The 13,805-nt window shown below is 43.1% G+C and overlaps 1 protein-coding gene across 4 annotated transcripts in view; it reads right to left on the minus strand.

The window, feature by feature from the left end:
- FAM135B (family with sequence similarity 135 member B) overlaps nucleotides 1-13,545 on the minus strand; it is a 211,795-nt gene extending 198,250 nt beyond the window's left edge. Inside the window, exon 1 of one of the 4 annotated variants that reach the window (XM_068672707.1) lies at nucleotides 13,061-13,545. The gene's annotated coding sequence lies outside the window, so the exon portion shown is untranslated. Of the gene's footprint in view, nucleotides 1-4,919; nucleotides 5,033-13,060 lie in introns of those variants that run through there. The other 3 variants (XM_068672704.1, XM_068672706.1, XM_068672705.1) reach the window with 3 other exon arrangements.
- Between the last annotated feature and the right edge of the window lie 260 nt (nucleotides 13,546-13,805).

The following is a 13,805-nucleotide window of genomic DNA, read 5'->3' on the forward strand; positions in this document are numbered from 1 at the left end:
AAACACAGAACTCAACACCAGATAGGCGCCTTGACTGTACCTCATCTACAACTTCCATTTTGACAAGTCTGTGTGTGGGTCAGGAGAAGACAGACACCAGTCTGAGGCTTTCAGGACTTTTCAATTTTTTCTCAATTCTACACACTTGAGGCTTTAGTTATTCATCTGACTGCTGCTCTCCTTGCCATGAATGAGCCAAGACAAAGAGAGCTGGGCAATCACCACCAACATGAAATTAAACAACAGCAAGTGCAGGCTCTGCTCCTGTGAAGGGGCAACCCTGGCTGTATGTACACACTGGGGGGACGAGAGGCTGGGGAACAGCCCCACAGAGAGGAATCTGGGGGTTTTGGTCAACATCAAGTTGAATATGGGTCAGCAGTCTACCCTGGCAGCCGAAAGGGCCAACCATACCCTGGGGTGCCCCCAGCTCAGTGTTGCTAGCTGGCCAAGGGAAAGGATTGTCCTGCTCTGCACTGGTGCAGCCTCACCTTGAACACTCTGTGCAGCTTTGGGCACTAAAATATAAGAAGGACAAAAATCTATTAGAGTGTCCAGAGGAGGGCTACAAAGGTGGTGAAGGGTCTGGAGGGAAAGACATATGAGGAGCAGCTGAGGTTCCTTGGTTTGTTCAGACCAGAGTATAGCAGGCCAAGGGGAGGCCTCATGGCGGCCTGCAGCTCCCTCATGAGGGGAGCAGAGGGGCAGGCGCTGAGCTCTGCTCTCTGGGGACAGCGACAGGACCCGAGGGAACGGCATGGAGCTGGGACAGGGGAGGGTCAGGCTGGTGGTTAGGGAAAGGTTCTGCACCCAGAGGTGGTCGGGCACTGGGACAGGCTCCCCAGGGCAGTGGTCATGGCACCAAACCTGCCAGAGTTCAAGCAGCATTTGTACAATGCTCTCAGACACATGGTCTGATTTTTGAGTAGTTCTGTGTGGAGCCAGGAACTAGGCTTGATGGTCCTTGTGGGTCCCTTTCAACTTGGGATATTCTATTATTCTCTGAAAAAAATCTACAAGCACATGAGAAGTTTAGACTCCAGAATGACAAAGAGCAGCCTGGGTGAGAGTCATGAAGAAGGCAGCAATAACAATGCCCAGGCCTTATTGGCTCACTGTCACCCTCAAGAGCCTGCATAGCTTACTGTGGTTCTAATAGCAGTTGTAGATACAGGTCTTTATGGTGCAATTCTCTTCACAAAGATGTTGATGTGCTTACTACCAGATATACTTCACCCCTTTGAGGATCAAATTCCAACTAGACTTCCCTCCCTGAACAGAAAAGGCCGTTAAGATACAAATACAATGCTAACAATTAATAATGTTGTTTGCAAAGAACTGGTGAATAATGGAAATTTCCTCCACCAAAATGTTGTCTTTTTTTTTTTTTCCCCTTAATGTACACCATTACATCTGCAACTACCAGAGGCATACATATTTCTTTTAGAGAAGCTGTGTGTTCCCATAAAAGCACCCACACAAAGAACTAAATTACTCCTCCAAACAAAGGGTACTGCATATCTGAACCACTGCAGAGGTGTGCCTAAGCTGCATCTGAACAAGCTGTCTCAGGAAAGGATGGCTGAGACAGGATGGTGCTCTGCTAGGGCAAAAACGACCCTAGCAAAAAGGAGCAGATCCCAGTGATGTCCTCTTGTAGGTGGACATCATGCTAAAGCAGTTACAGTGTGTCTACTGTCCAAGATGACTCATGGGCCTTTGCAACCTCAAAGCTCAAATGCATTTCCCCAAATATGCTACATTTTTTCCAAATACACCCTTCATTCCCCAACTACGTCTTACCATTAAAATCCTTTGGTATATTTAAGGTGAAGCAGTGCTAACAGCTGCTTCATCATTCTTTCACTTGTGGTAGTGCAGCTACCAGCCATAAGTCCAAAGTGGGAAAATCGTACTGAGAAAGGTGATCTTGTGAAGCCAACAACCAGAACATTCTGGAAATGTGAATGACAAAAGTGACCCCCTCCTGCAAAACAAAAATCATTATGCCTCACATTGCAGGAAACCTACAAACAAGTGGCAAGGGCACCTGGAGAAGAGGGATAAGGCTCAGGATGTCCATAGTCTATGCCGTATCTTGACAGCAAATAAGAGTGGATATACCTCGCAAAGTGACAGACATCTACAGTGTAAAGAAGTCTTCCTCAGCAATTTGTTTGGGCTCTCTTTTAGACAGTGGAGAAAAAGCTTGTGTGTGACCTTTCTCTGCTAAAGTAGGCACTTAAAAGCTTATGTTTAATGCCTTAAAAATAGCTGCTCCTCTGCCCTGTCCAAAAAGAGAAGACTGGAATCTACTTTAGATGAAGTTGACTCCAACACAGATAACCGATGCAAAACAAATTAAATTCCACCCATGACTAGGATCTTGTATAAAGAGTAAACACACATGGGTCTCCATCTTCCCATACATGGGCTAGCAATAGCATTTCTACATGGAGATCTTTACATAAGAAGGTAAGGGGAAGATGAGGCTCTGTACAAGCTTCTCAGTAAGGTGGGAGAGCTGACTTCACTGCAGTTCAAAATGTTCCCAGATGGTATGACTGGTCCTCAAACATGAGGGGGTGGGAAGAACCATGTCATTCATTCCCACTCCAGTGGTCTTGGCTGCACAAACTAACGTCTCACAGAATGACTTGGAGTCAATATACACCTCATTTTCCACCTACACAACCACTGCACTAGGTATTCTTGCCCAAAGCAAGTCCACCACAGTGAAAGTGCATGGAGCTGCAATGCCTCCAGGTTGTTTAACACCAAGCGTGGGATGAAGACAGAAAAGAGGACCACTGATAATGAGACCATCATTATTATCACAAATGAACCATGTCTGAATAACGACCTCCATTTATAAAATGTAACATAATGGAAACTGCTTGTAACCAAGATTCACTCCACCACTCACACTATAGCTAGTGGTATATGCTGATTTTAGATTGTGTGTCTGTCTTAAGACTAAGAAATACTGTTCTTTCTAGCCAGAATAGGCTACAGGGATTCTGCTGCCAACCATAACATATAAAAGAACCTATAAAATTACAGTCACACACTAAGGCATATGTCTCACATTTAACTTAATGTTTATCTTGTCAGCAAATCCAGCTAGGACATGCCAACATTTTGTTTCATTCATGCTGTCTTCAAAATCATCTGTTTTAGGGAGGAAAAGAAGGAGAGAGAAAAGAAAGTGCAAGAGAATTATCATAATATAAAAACACAATAAAATTTGAGTTAATCTCACAGTTAAGACTCAAAACTGAAAGAGCATTGTGCAAAAGACTCAGGCAGTAACAGCATTCCCCTTTTCTCCTCTCCCATGAACTAAAGTCGTCATCCTTGATTTTTTTATGGAAAATGAGCAATCATTCTAAAATTTGCCCTCTTCACATCTCCAATAGGAAGTGGACTCCTTGACTTCTGCTAAACCTCATTTTGCTAAAAGATCTTATCATTGTCACTGCTGAGGAAGTCACCTTGACATGCTGTAGACCTGGCATCAGCCACTCCTGAAGAACACATTCATAACAAAAATCAATTGTAACACAGATGGAAGCAAAGGAGCAAGATGACAGCTACCCCTTTGGAAAAAATCTAAAATTTCTGCATTAATAAAAGCATTTCCTTACATAAAACACAGCTTACAAAACTAAATAATTCATCACAATGAATTATTTAGAGAGATGTGGACTGAGTATGTTTACAAGTCCCAAGCTGTTTTACAAAAGGGAAACATTTATATAATTGGTCCTCAAACTCTTTCTTAAATGTGCTTACAATGAGAGGTTTCTGATTATCAGTGGCACTGCTCCTGAAAGCAAAGATTTTTTAAACTGAGCTTTTGGTGGCAAGAAGGGATAAGAGGGAAACAAGTAAGGTGATTATTTTCTAAAATAATCTTATCTTAGTAATTGGTGATTATTGCTGCCAAATGGATGATTCTTTCAAAAGCCATCCTTCAAACCTTATCTCAGGTGTGGTAAAAGGTCTCCAAACCAGACATAATTAAATCATTGACCTGAGGCACTGTCTCCCCAAAGAGTCATCTGCCATGTGAAGAAGCAGGACAAGCTAAACCCATTGCACTATAAACATCAGCACTTTCCCCCTGGCAAAGCGTATTCCACAAGTCCCCAGAGGAAGCCATTTATGACTAGGAATAAGACTGGCCATGACAGCCCAAGGATGCTTTTGATAAGTTCGTCCTCACCTCTGTCACACTCTGCTTGGTGCTCTCCTGTCAGAGTGTCTGCCACAGCTTCCTCTGAGTATCTCCATGGTCAGAAGTCTTCATGGAAATGGTCTTTGCATGTACTCTCAGATCTTTTCCCTCCCTGAATATGATCTCTTCCTGAAAGCTCCTGCTGACCCTAGTGCTGACAATTCAAAAGCTTTTACAGGCTCTGGGTGCTCTTTTCAATATAGATGAGTAAAAAGCTGGGCTGAAAAAAAGCCCACAGAGAGAGGGTCTGAATCCACAGCTGACCCTGATTTCAGCAGAAAATTGGAATAGAGACTTCCTGAGGTTCCTTACAGCCTGAGTTATATGATGAATGAGCAAAAATGTCTTTTGGTATTCAGTTCATCAAAGAGTAAGTAGAATAGCACACCCAGAAAGAAGCTAAGACCGGCCAAGGAGGACAGGCAAGCAAGCTTGTCATTCCTGGTGCTCCCTTTATCCAGAGTAACCTCAGACCATAGAAGTCCACTGAAGAGGCACCTATTGCAGAAAAAATAACCTCTGTGCTCTTCCTGCCCTAACTACAGCCAATCCCCCTGACACCAAGGAGTCTTAGATGAGACACAAGGAAGAATCTCGTCCTCAGACTTTCTGGTTATAATACATCACAGAAGGAAAATAGGTAGAAAAAAAGCTTAGGTGCATCAAGGAAAGGGCTTACCTTCAGGTTGAATCTTTTAAAAAGTTCTGTTAGCTACAGTTCTCCAAAGAACATACTGCCATTTTCTGCTCTGAGACAAGCACCTGTACTTATATAGTAAGCAGACACCTGACTTTGGGAAGGAAAGCAAGGCACAAGTGCTAATACAGCCACAGGTACTCCTCCCACCTGCAGGTGTGGTGAGCAAACTAGCCACAGTCATATCCTTCTGCATTCCTAACCCAACCACAGTTGTCTCTATCTCAAACCAGTGAAAGATTCCCACCACAACCAGGGATTTATTATCCATATTGCAGTAAGTTCAAATCAGAGCATTCAGCCCTTGCTTCTCGCCTTCATTCTTTTAGGCCTACATTGCTTTTGTGTCCTTTGTCCAGGGACAATGCCTCATCATGTGTGCCCAACACAGTTAATTTTCTCTTTTCATCGAGCACCCTTCTTCCTCTACAGTGTGTACCCCATCTTTGATCTACTGTCTGACAATGCAATAGATACTCCGCGTTGCATGGCTGATTCTGGCATTAGATGTGTCCTAATTAAATCTAACTAACCTATTTCAGGGTCTCTCATCACTACTGCATCTGAGCCACTCTAAGATTATTGGCATGGAGACTTCAAAGTTCATAGCAGAAAAACATGTACATGCTAAATCAAATTTCACCCTCCTAAAGCCCAAGTTGACAGGCTGGGTAAGCTCTAAGAGGCTGCAGAGAAAAGTGTATAAATCTCTTTGAGCACCAGCAACCTTTACGTAGTGAAAACTCCAAGGCTCCTAATTCAGCAGGGATCATGACATCTGATGTTTATCCCAAAGCATGAGAGTGGAGCAGAGGAACAGAGTAGTCAAGGTTATACCCCTATCCCTGCTGCAGGTCACTCCCACCTCATTGGGTACTACCCTGATCAGGTAGTCCTACTCTAGGACAAACTGGCTTCTGAAGTCACCCTACATAGCTTGTTTATGGCTCTGGATAATGGTTAACTTGCTGAGGATACTAATTAACTTTCTACAGCAGGCCTAGCACGCATCTGAGGTGGAGCTTGGCGGTCACGCGTGTGGGTCACCATAGAGGACTGCTGATCTAGCAGCTGCCGAAAATAAAGGAAAGCGATTTCTCCCTGCTGCCAGAGCCCAATGTGTGTTCAGCATGTGCTGCTGTAGGCAAGAGTTATGCTGTTGGGTATTTTTAGTTCATCTAGCAGCAACTATTTCTGCATTCCAATTTCTGATGCCGAGTTATCCCACCTTCTGTTTCTCGATTAGGGTATTATTATTAGCTACGCAAAACTGATGAGCTTCTAGGCAAGGCAAGTTTAATAAAGCATTAATGTCACCCACTACCAACGCAAGTCACCTAAAGAAAACAAGGCTTCATTTACAGTGCTACTAAAAATTAGCAGGAGTCTGCTGATCATTTCTCACTAGCTTTTCTTTCTTCTTTGATGATGTTTCTTCCCTCCACAGACAAAAGGATTGATGCAATCTAAAATCTCCTCCCAAGGATCCTACCATGAAAGATCATATCCAAGTGCTTTTAACATAACATTGAGTTGCTGTTCCTTCTCCTTTTGGGCCAATATACATATGTTTACTTCTTGCAAAAAAAAAAAAAAAAAAAAAAAAAAAAAAAAAAAGGAAAGAGTAGCCTTCCTGAAATGCCTTCTCTCTACCTTGTCCCTCTTCTGCCTCCCAGTGGCCCTGACTTTGCTGCTCAGTTCCCCACACAAAGGTGAGGAACGTTCTGGTGGTCATGACATTGCTGGCTAAAACTGGATCATGACTTTGATCCGTCCAGAAAAGCCAACAAAAAACCTTTCCACTGACGGGGTTCAGGCTTCCACACCTTCCTCAAACAACAATCTCTTTGCACCCTTGTGCATTATCTTTTCTCCTGAAAAGCCTTTTGTGCATGAAGATGAATCTTGCTGTTTCTGAGGTCAGTGGCAAGCATCCTCTTGACTGCAGCAGTGAAAGGACTGGCTGTCTATAGAGCAAAGCACGCTAGAACCTAACACAATGCAACTTTATTTTCTGTAACATCTACCCTGGCCAGCTGTACCCTCACACAGCTCAGCTTAAACACAGCTGCAAAGGGAGAGGGAAACAGAGAGAAAACAATGAGGAGACATGGACGGAAAAGAGATGTCTTCAGCTGAGATTTTAAACCAAGACAGGCAAGCAAAGAAAATAAATAGGACTGCACTGCTGCATGGCATAGAATAGATGTAAGCAATGTGGTGTAGTCTATAAACACCTGTAAAAAGTCCCTTGCAGCAGCAGATCCTGCTCTGCTCTAATGAAATCCATCTACCTTGTCCCACGGAGATCCTCATGCTTTAAGGTGTGTGATAGTCGGGGTCCTAGTAGAACGTAGGAGCTATTGCAGATGTAAGCCGGTATCTGATGAACTCTGCTACTCAATCATGCAGCGGGTGGGCAGCTGCCACAGTTTCCAGCAGCTAGCAAGCCTGTGTCTTGGGCTCAAAACCTGTAGCTCAGAGGGTTAAATCTCTGCAGAAACAAAATTATCAGCCAGAATACAAATTTTCTTAGATCACACAAATCCAGAATAGGATTAGTCAAAGGGATCTGATTTTCCAAATTCTTGTGTTGACCCACACTTCCCCATCTAGAGCAAAAGGGAAGTTTCCTTATGTAGATAAAATCATTTCACCATGATTTCATGCAGACACCCTCAAAGCTGATTCTCACAAGTCAAGGGCATTTTTAAGTTAGATCAGGAGGTTACACCATCCACATACATCCTCTGCCCTCAGTAAAGTCAAGATACAGTCACTGAGAAGCAACATAGGATACGAGTGAAAAGGAGAGGGAGATAATATAATAGGAATGGAGATTTTCATATTGAAAAAAAACCACTTGTAGAAAATTCAGTGAGGAAAATACTGGCCCTTTTGCTCTCTTTTTGAAATCATTTTCAGAAAAGAGGCTTCCTTTTCCTACTGTTCAATCTTTGAAACACAGTGTTTTTGGCAGTAGGGGCTGATAAATTGATACAGACGCAAACAATGTTTCACTCAAGGTATATCCTCCAAGTAGTACTCATGTTCTTTTATGCCATAAGAAACTAATGGTACACTGCTTTCTAGCCTCGGAAATAAATTCAATGTTAGCGACATGTTAGAAGCTAAAATTACACGTTAAAAGATTCTGAGGGTGCCAGATTCTTTCCCAATCACACAGATCTGGGTGGAAATAAAACAGGAAAGATTTTTTTGCCCAACTAACTGGACAAAGAAAGAGCCTGCTGCTCCCCATGCTGCTAAGTGATGGCAGCAGATGAATGGTCCCTCCCAAACCAAGTTACGTTAAGAAAGCCCCACTTGTCATTGTGCTGCATGCTGTGAATCCTCGAATGCCACACTGTTACCAGGAAGACAGAATTTGAAATTTCCATGCAAAAGAGACAGACACCGACTTCTTGAAGCACCACTGCTGTGTTTTATCATTAGAGGTCTGTAGTGTAAAGATTAACATCTGCAATTCCTCCTTTGAAGTCCCATATGATGTGTAAGGTCTAGCCTATCCATGACAATACTACATAGCTAAGAAAAAGTTAGAACAAATTGAAAATACGACAAATATATCTACTGGAAACTGATCAGAAAGTACAAAAGCAAAAAAATTGTAAATTCATATACCAGTATAAGGTCAAAATAGTGCTTGGACAGTCTTACATGTATGATCTTAAGAATGAGAAAACAGATACCACATCAATTACACATCAGAAATGTGCATCTTCCTATAGTGCCTCAACTGCAGTAAGAAAAGTAAATGGTGCGGCTCCCTCTGTGTCCATGGAAGATGAGCTTCATTTTTTCTGTGGAATCAGCTGAACCAGAATCATTCTTTATGTGATGCAGCCACACAAACCGCTTGTTTCAGTACTGAAACATAACCACATCTGAGGGATGGGTGCTCCAGTCCCAAAGATATCACACCAAGGCATGTCTGATCTGGGGAGAGAAGTGACATCAGATTTCTGGAAGGTCTGTGGGTGGACTGGAGAGAGCATCCCCCTCTGAAGGGATTCTCTGCTGATTCGCGTCAACACATGGATGTCAGCAGCATCTTAGCATAGAAAAGGAATTCTCCCTTTTTACACTTTGTTGGGATGCTCCATCTGCTGCAGTCAGACAGGGGAAAAGTAAAACTGCTGAATAACAGCATCCTTAACATTGCAGGCACTAATAATAGGATTAGAGAGAGAATAAAATTATATCTTTTTGGATTTAGATTTGGAAGAAACCAATTTATGACTCACTCGCCTGACAAGTTGAGATCAGGCGTGCCGAGTTGTTGACCTTCTGAAACAGGACTCCGATCAGCCCAGCAGTCACAACCACTGCGGGTTGTTTCAGCCCATTACCTCCTGGAGCAGTGTTAGCAAAGGTCATGCTGCATCACAGGCCCTTCTTCCCTTGCAGCATGTCAGGAGCTGCCAGTGTGCAAGGACGGGAACTGGATACAGGGGAGATCAGAAGAAATGCAGTGAGACACTTGTGCTAATCATGCCTTTGGACACACTTTTCTCAGTTCCTTCTAGTTGTGCTGCTGGGAAGCATGGGCTCACAGACTGTCTCACCAAGCTGGGGGGAAGGTCTTAACCCATCTTCAAGGAAGATGATGGACCCCAGGAGATGCTGAGCAGAGGCTAAGAGCTTACACTTCCTGAGCCAATAAATGAGATAGGAGTTACAACCTTTTCAAGTGAAGTTATGGAATATAACAGAACATAATAGAACAGAATAACATAGTTCAGTTGGAAGGGACCTACAAAGATCATCAACTCCAACTGCTTGACCACTTCAAGGCTAACCAAAAATCTGGTGTCTGCTACGTGGACAGTAAGGTCCAGGTACAATTTGAACTTAAGAACCTGCCAATACCAGAATGATCACCCAAAAAGGTGTGCAGTGACAAAAAAAAAAAAAAAAAAATCCCTTATCAAACCACAGCTCCAGGTAATTTCAAAGGAACCAAGCAGATATGGAGTGTCCAATCTTTGATGAAAAGATCTCATCCTCCCCTTACTCACTGGGAAAACTTTTATTTTCCATGGTTACATGTCTGCCTCATTAAGCAGCAGGTCTAGCCAATCTCCGTATAGTGTAAAGGCAGAGAATTACAATATTGAAACAAGGAGAATCACAAAGTATGATTACTGAGTGGAGTAATAAAAGGCAGTTTACGCATAGCCTCAAAATACAATGAATAGCATTGTCAAACTAAACGCAAGGTACAACATTGATCATCAAATCTTCTCTTGCCTCGGGTCACTACGTGGTAGGATCTGGAAAACGGCAGCTTCCTTATTAAAAAAAAAAAAAAAAAAAGCCCTGGCTGCAGCATTTCAGAGATGCCTGTTTCAACCTGTTGGCAAATGCTGACTTCTGAACAGCAACTATTGTACAAGTCTTCTTTTGTTCTGAGCTCCAAGAGACACAGTGGGTGACTAATGCAAATAAGGATCTGGATTTTAAAAGATACTTAATAATATCATTAGATAGAAAAATTGTTTGTTTGTTTGTTTTTTTTTCCTTAGAAATGCGCTAGTGAGCAACACTAAGTGGGCATCAAGAGACCAGCTGTTAACAGCTGTGCACAAATCAATAGAAAAACTGTTCTCTTCTATTACTATAGTAATAAAATATAATAGAAAAAGCCATAAGATAAAAAAAAATAAAAATTAAAATAATCCCTCTTAAGCTTTCCATTTTAAACAAAGGGAAGAGGTGTAGAGGTGAGGGACACTAATCAATAAAAATTGGTTATTTGGGTGGGAAAAATCTTTGCTGTTTACTTTGATATCAGATACAATGCCCTGACTTTCCAAAAACACACAGCACTTCACAGTGCTTTCTCTACAGAGGAGTTTTATAACAAAACAGTGTTTATGAAAAAATGTACATCTCCTGCCTTTTCCAGAGCCATTTCTAGGAGAAGTTTTGCAGTATAACACTACATAAGCCCTTTGACCTTCAGTCATTTGCTTGTGCTTGTGAGAGATGATCACGGCTCCATGCCATACTGAGGTGCACTTTAGATCTCTGCAACATGTATAAACAGCATTTTAATCCTGTCTCTGATGTCTTCATGTCCAAAACACGATGAGGTTTGTGCTCTTTTTAGAGTCAATTTCATAGGTATTTTTATTCCCTGTTATTACCCAGAAGAAGTTTCAAAATTGAAACATTCTCTGATTTGAAGCAGGCACCAAATCTCGTACAGAAATACCCTGTAACGTGACTAGATTAGTCCAATGTCCTGATGACTGTAGTCTTACAGTGCCTCTGTTTAAATAGCACAAGGATCCAAAATCATCCCCTTCGGTTAAACTTCATGTCCATGAGCACCGTTATTAACAAGGGTCAAATGGCCCTTTGCAGACCTGTAGTGATGATAAGGTCAGGTTCTTAAGGAAATTATTTTTCAAATCATAGCACTGATTCCAAAAACTTGCTTCTGTTTTCTTTTTCTGTCCCTCATCCCATCGACTTTACTTGCAATGGGACATTGGTCCCAGGTGATTTTTACAACATTTCTGCATAAGAACCAGGCATAAGGTCCTGCCTACACAAATTCCTTGCTCTCCTGTAGCTTGCAGGAGGAAGATGTTTATGATCAGATAGAAAAGGTGGGCCTAATTCTGTGTTTTTTCTGTTCTATACCTCTTTGGGAAATCACAGGTTATCTCCCAGCTCCAGCTGATTTTAGGGGGATCTGCAAGCAAGTAGCAAAACACAGGACTGGGACAAAAAAAAAAAAAAAAGCCTTGTGATTTTCAAATCAGGTTTCACATAAAAGACAGAGATGCCCCTTGACTGTGTTGCTTGGCATTGGGTCATATCCAGACTGTCCCTACAGTATAAATAGGAAGTAAAGTTATGACTGTATCATATGCTCAAAAGCCTTCTGTTAAAATGGTTATCATCATTAAAGCTAGGGGCACTTCCAGCCATGCAGACAAGGATTATTTGGGGAGGACAGGGGAAGATAAGGACACCAGACAGGCAGAGCGGGGGGGGTTAGAGAAGGAGACAGAGACAGCAGCAGCAGCTCTCATTCTCTTTACAGCTGACCAAAGGAGAAAAAAAAAAAATATATATATATATATATAACAGTAATAATAAGAAATATATACATATAATACTAGTTACACGGAAGTGAAAAGAGCTCTCTGCAGTCATTACATAGCAAACACTTACAGCTTGGCTTAAAGTTGCTTCTTATTCTCTCCCCCTTCACGCTCTCCAGACATGTACACACTCATCCACAGATATTTGCCTGCACAAGGACACTCCACAGCTTTGGATCCCTTCTGTTTTTAAAATGAAAAGGACTGTCCCCGTATACCTTTGGATTAGAGCTATTATCCCTACCTTTTAAAATGCATTCAATACGTGCTTTCTCATACACAGATGAAGTGAGCATCACTTACTGCTTGGCCATCACACCCACGTCTTTAAGAAGATACATTTTTTCTTCTGCTTAGAAAGTGTAAGGTTTAAGAGATATTTCTGCAAATATATATGTGTGCATATATATGTATTTACAGATATGATTGCATTGTTATTGCAATGACTTAGTCTGGCTTTGAAGCACTTAAGGTAAATGTGCCAGTTCTGGACTACGGTGAGGTTGCTAGTCTTGGCTATTCATACACCTCTCTGGTTTACAGCTCTCTGCTGGATATGATGAGAGAGATTTATTTGTGGAGTGGGCAGAGACAGAAGTGCGTTGTCGCATGAAATTTTTTTTTAAAGGGTTATTAATTACCATGTCAACCTTTGCTGTGCTGCTGCTGCCCACTTTTATTTCGGAAGCACAGCCGTTCGGCACTCTTACCACATCAGGTTCCCCAGTCACCCCGTTTTCAAACAACCTCTTAAAATATTATTTATTATTCCTTATACATCAGGATGGAGGAGACGGAGAGGGACAGTATGGCAGAGACGGGAACCACGAGCCAGAAAACATGCTTGCCTTGAATTGTCATCACCCTGCTGTTGGAAGGGGAGAGCCGGAAAAACTAGCAACAAACACTCGCACGCAAACACACGCCAGGCACACACCACAGCGATCACGGGGACTTTGCGAGCAGCCCCGTGGCTCTTACCTGGGTTGTCTGGGATCCCTCTGCAGTGCACCTCCCTCAGCTCCCTCTCCCCTATTCCTGCCCCCGTTGGGGAGCAGCGGGGCCGCTGCCGGTGCTGTGGCGGGGTGACGGTGCAGGTAGGGGACGGCAGGCGGCTGGCTGCAGCCTCGGCTGCCGGGCTCTGGCTCCTGCCAGGGCTGCTGCTGCTGCTGCTCCTGATGATGCTGAGGAGGAGGAGAGCGAGTGAGGAGGAGGAGGAGGATGCTGGCGGTGATGCTGTTGCTATGGTTACCCAACTCGGCGGCGCGGAGCTGCTCGGCGCAACAGCTGCCCCAGCACCCAGATCTCCTCCTCGGCACCCACCGAAGGGCCCTGGGTGGACGGGCACAGGAGGGGGGTCACCCCAAAGCCCTTCCAGAGGGAGGATGGAGGTCGCTCACTCTTCGGAGCTCGGGGAAAACATGCAGCAATGTCTCTAAAATGTTTGCATGGAAATAAAGTCCCTGCACGCTCCTGGGTGAAAAGCTGGCTGCCCTGTGAAGGTCGAACACCAGCTTCTGCGAGGCCAGGGTTTTATTTTCGGGGCTGCTCTGCATTTCTGTTAGGAAGGGGAAAAAAAAAGCAAAGCAGAGGAGGGGGGTAATTTTCAAAGTTCCTGTTCTGATGCAAGTTTGAACTTTTTTCTTTTAAAAGGAAGGTCAATCCTCTTTCTTTAAAACAGGGTTTAAAAGAAGGATTTTATTACCATCTTTTGTAAAGGTTTTTT

The sequence above is a fragment of the Anas acuta genome, chromosome 2 (genome assembly GCF_963932015.1).
Source record: "Anas acuta chromosome 2, bAnaAcu1.1, whole genome shotgun sequence".
In the NCBI taxonomy this organism is placed as follows: Eukaryota; Metazoa; Chordata; class Aves; order Anseriformes; family Anatidae; genus Anas; species Anas acuta.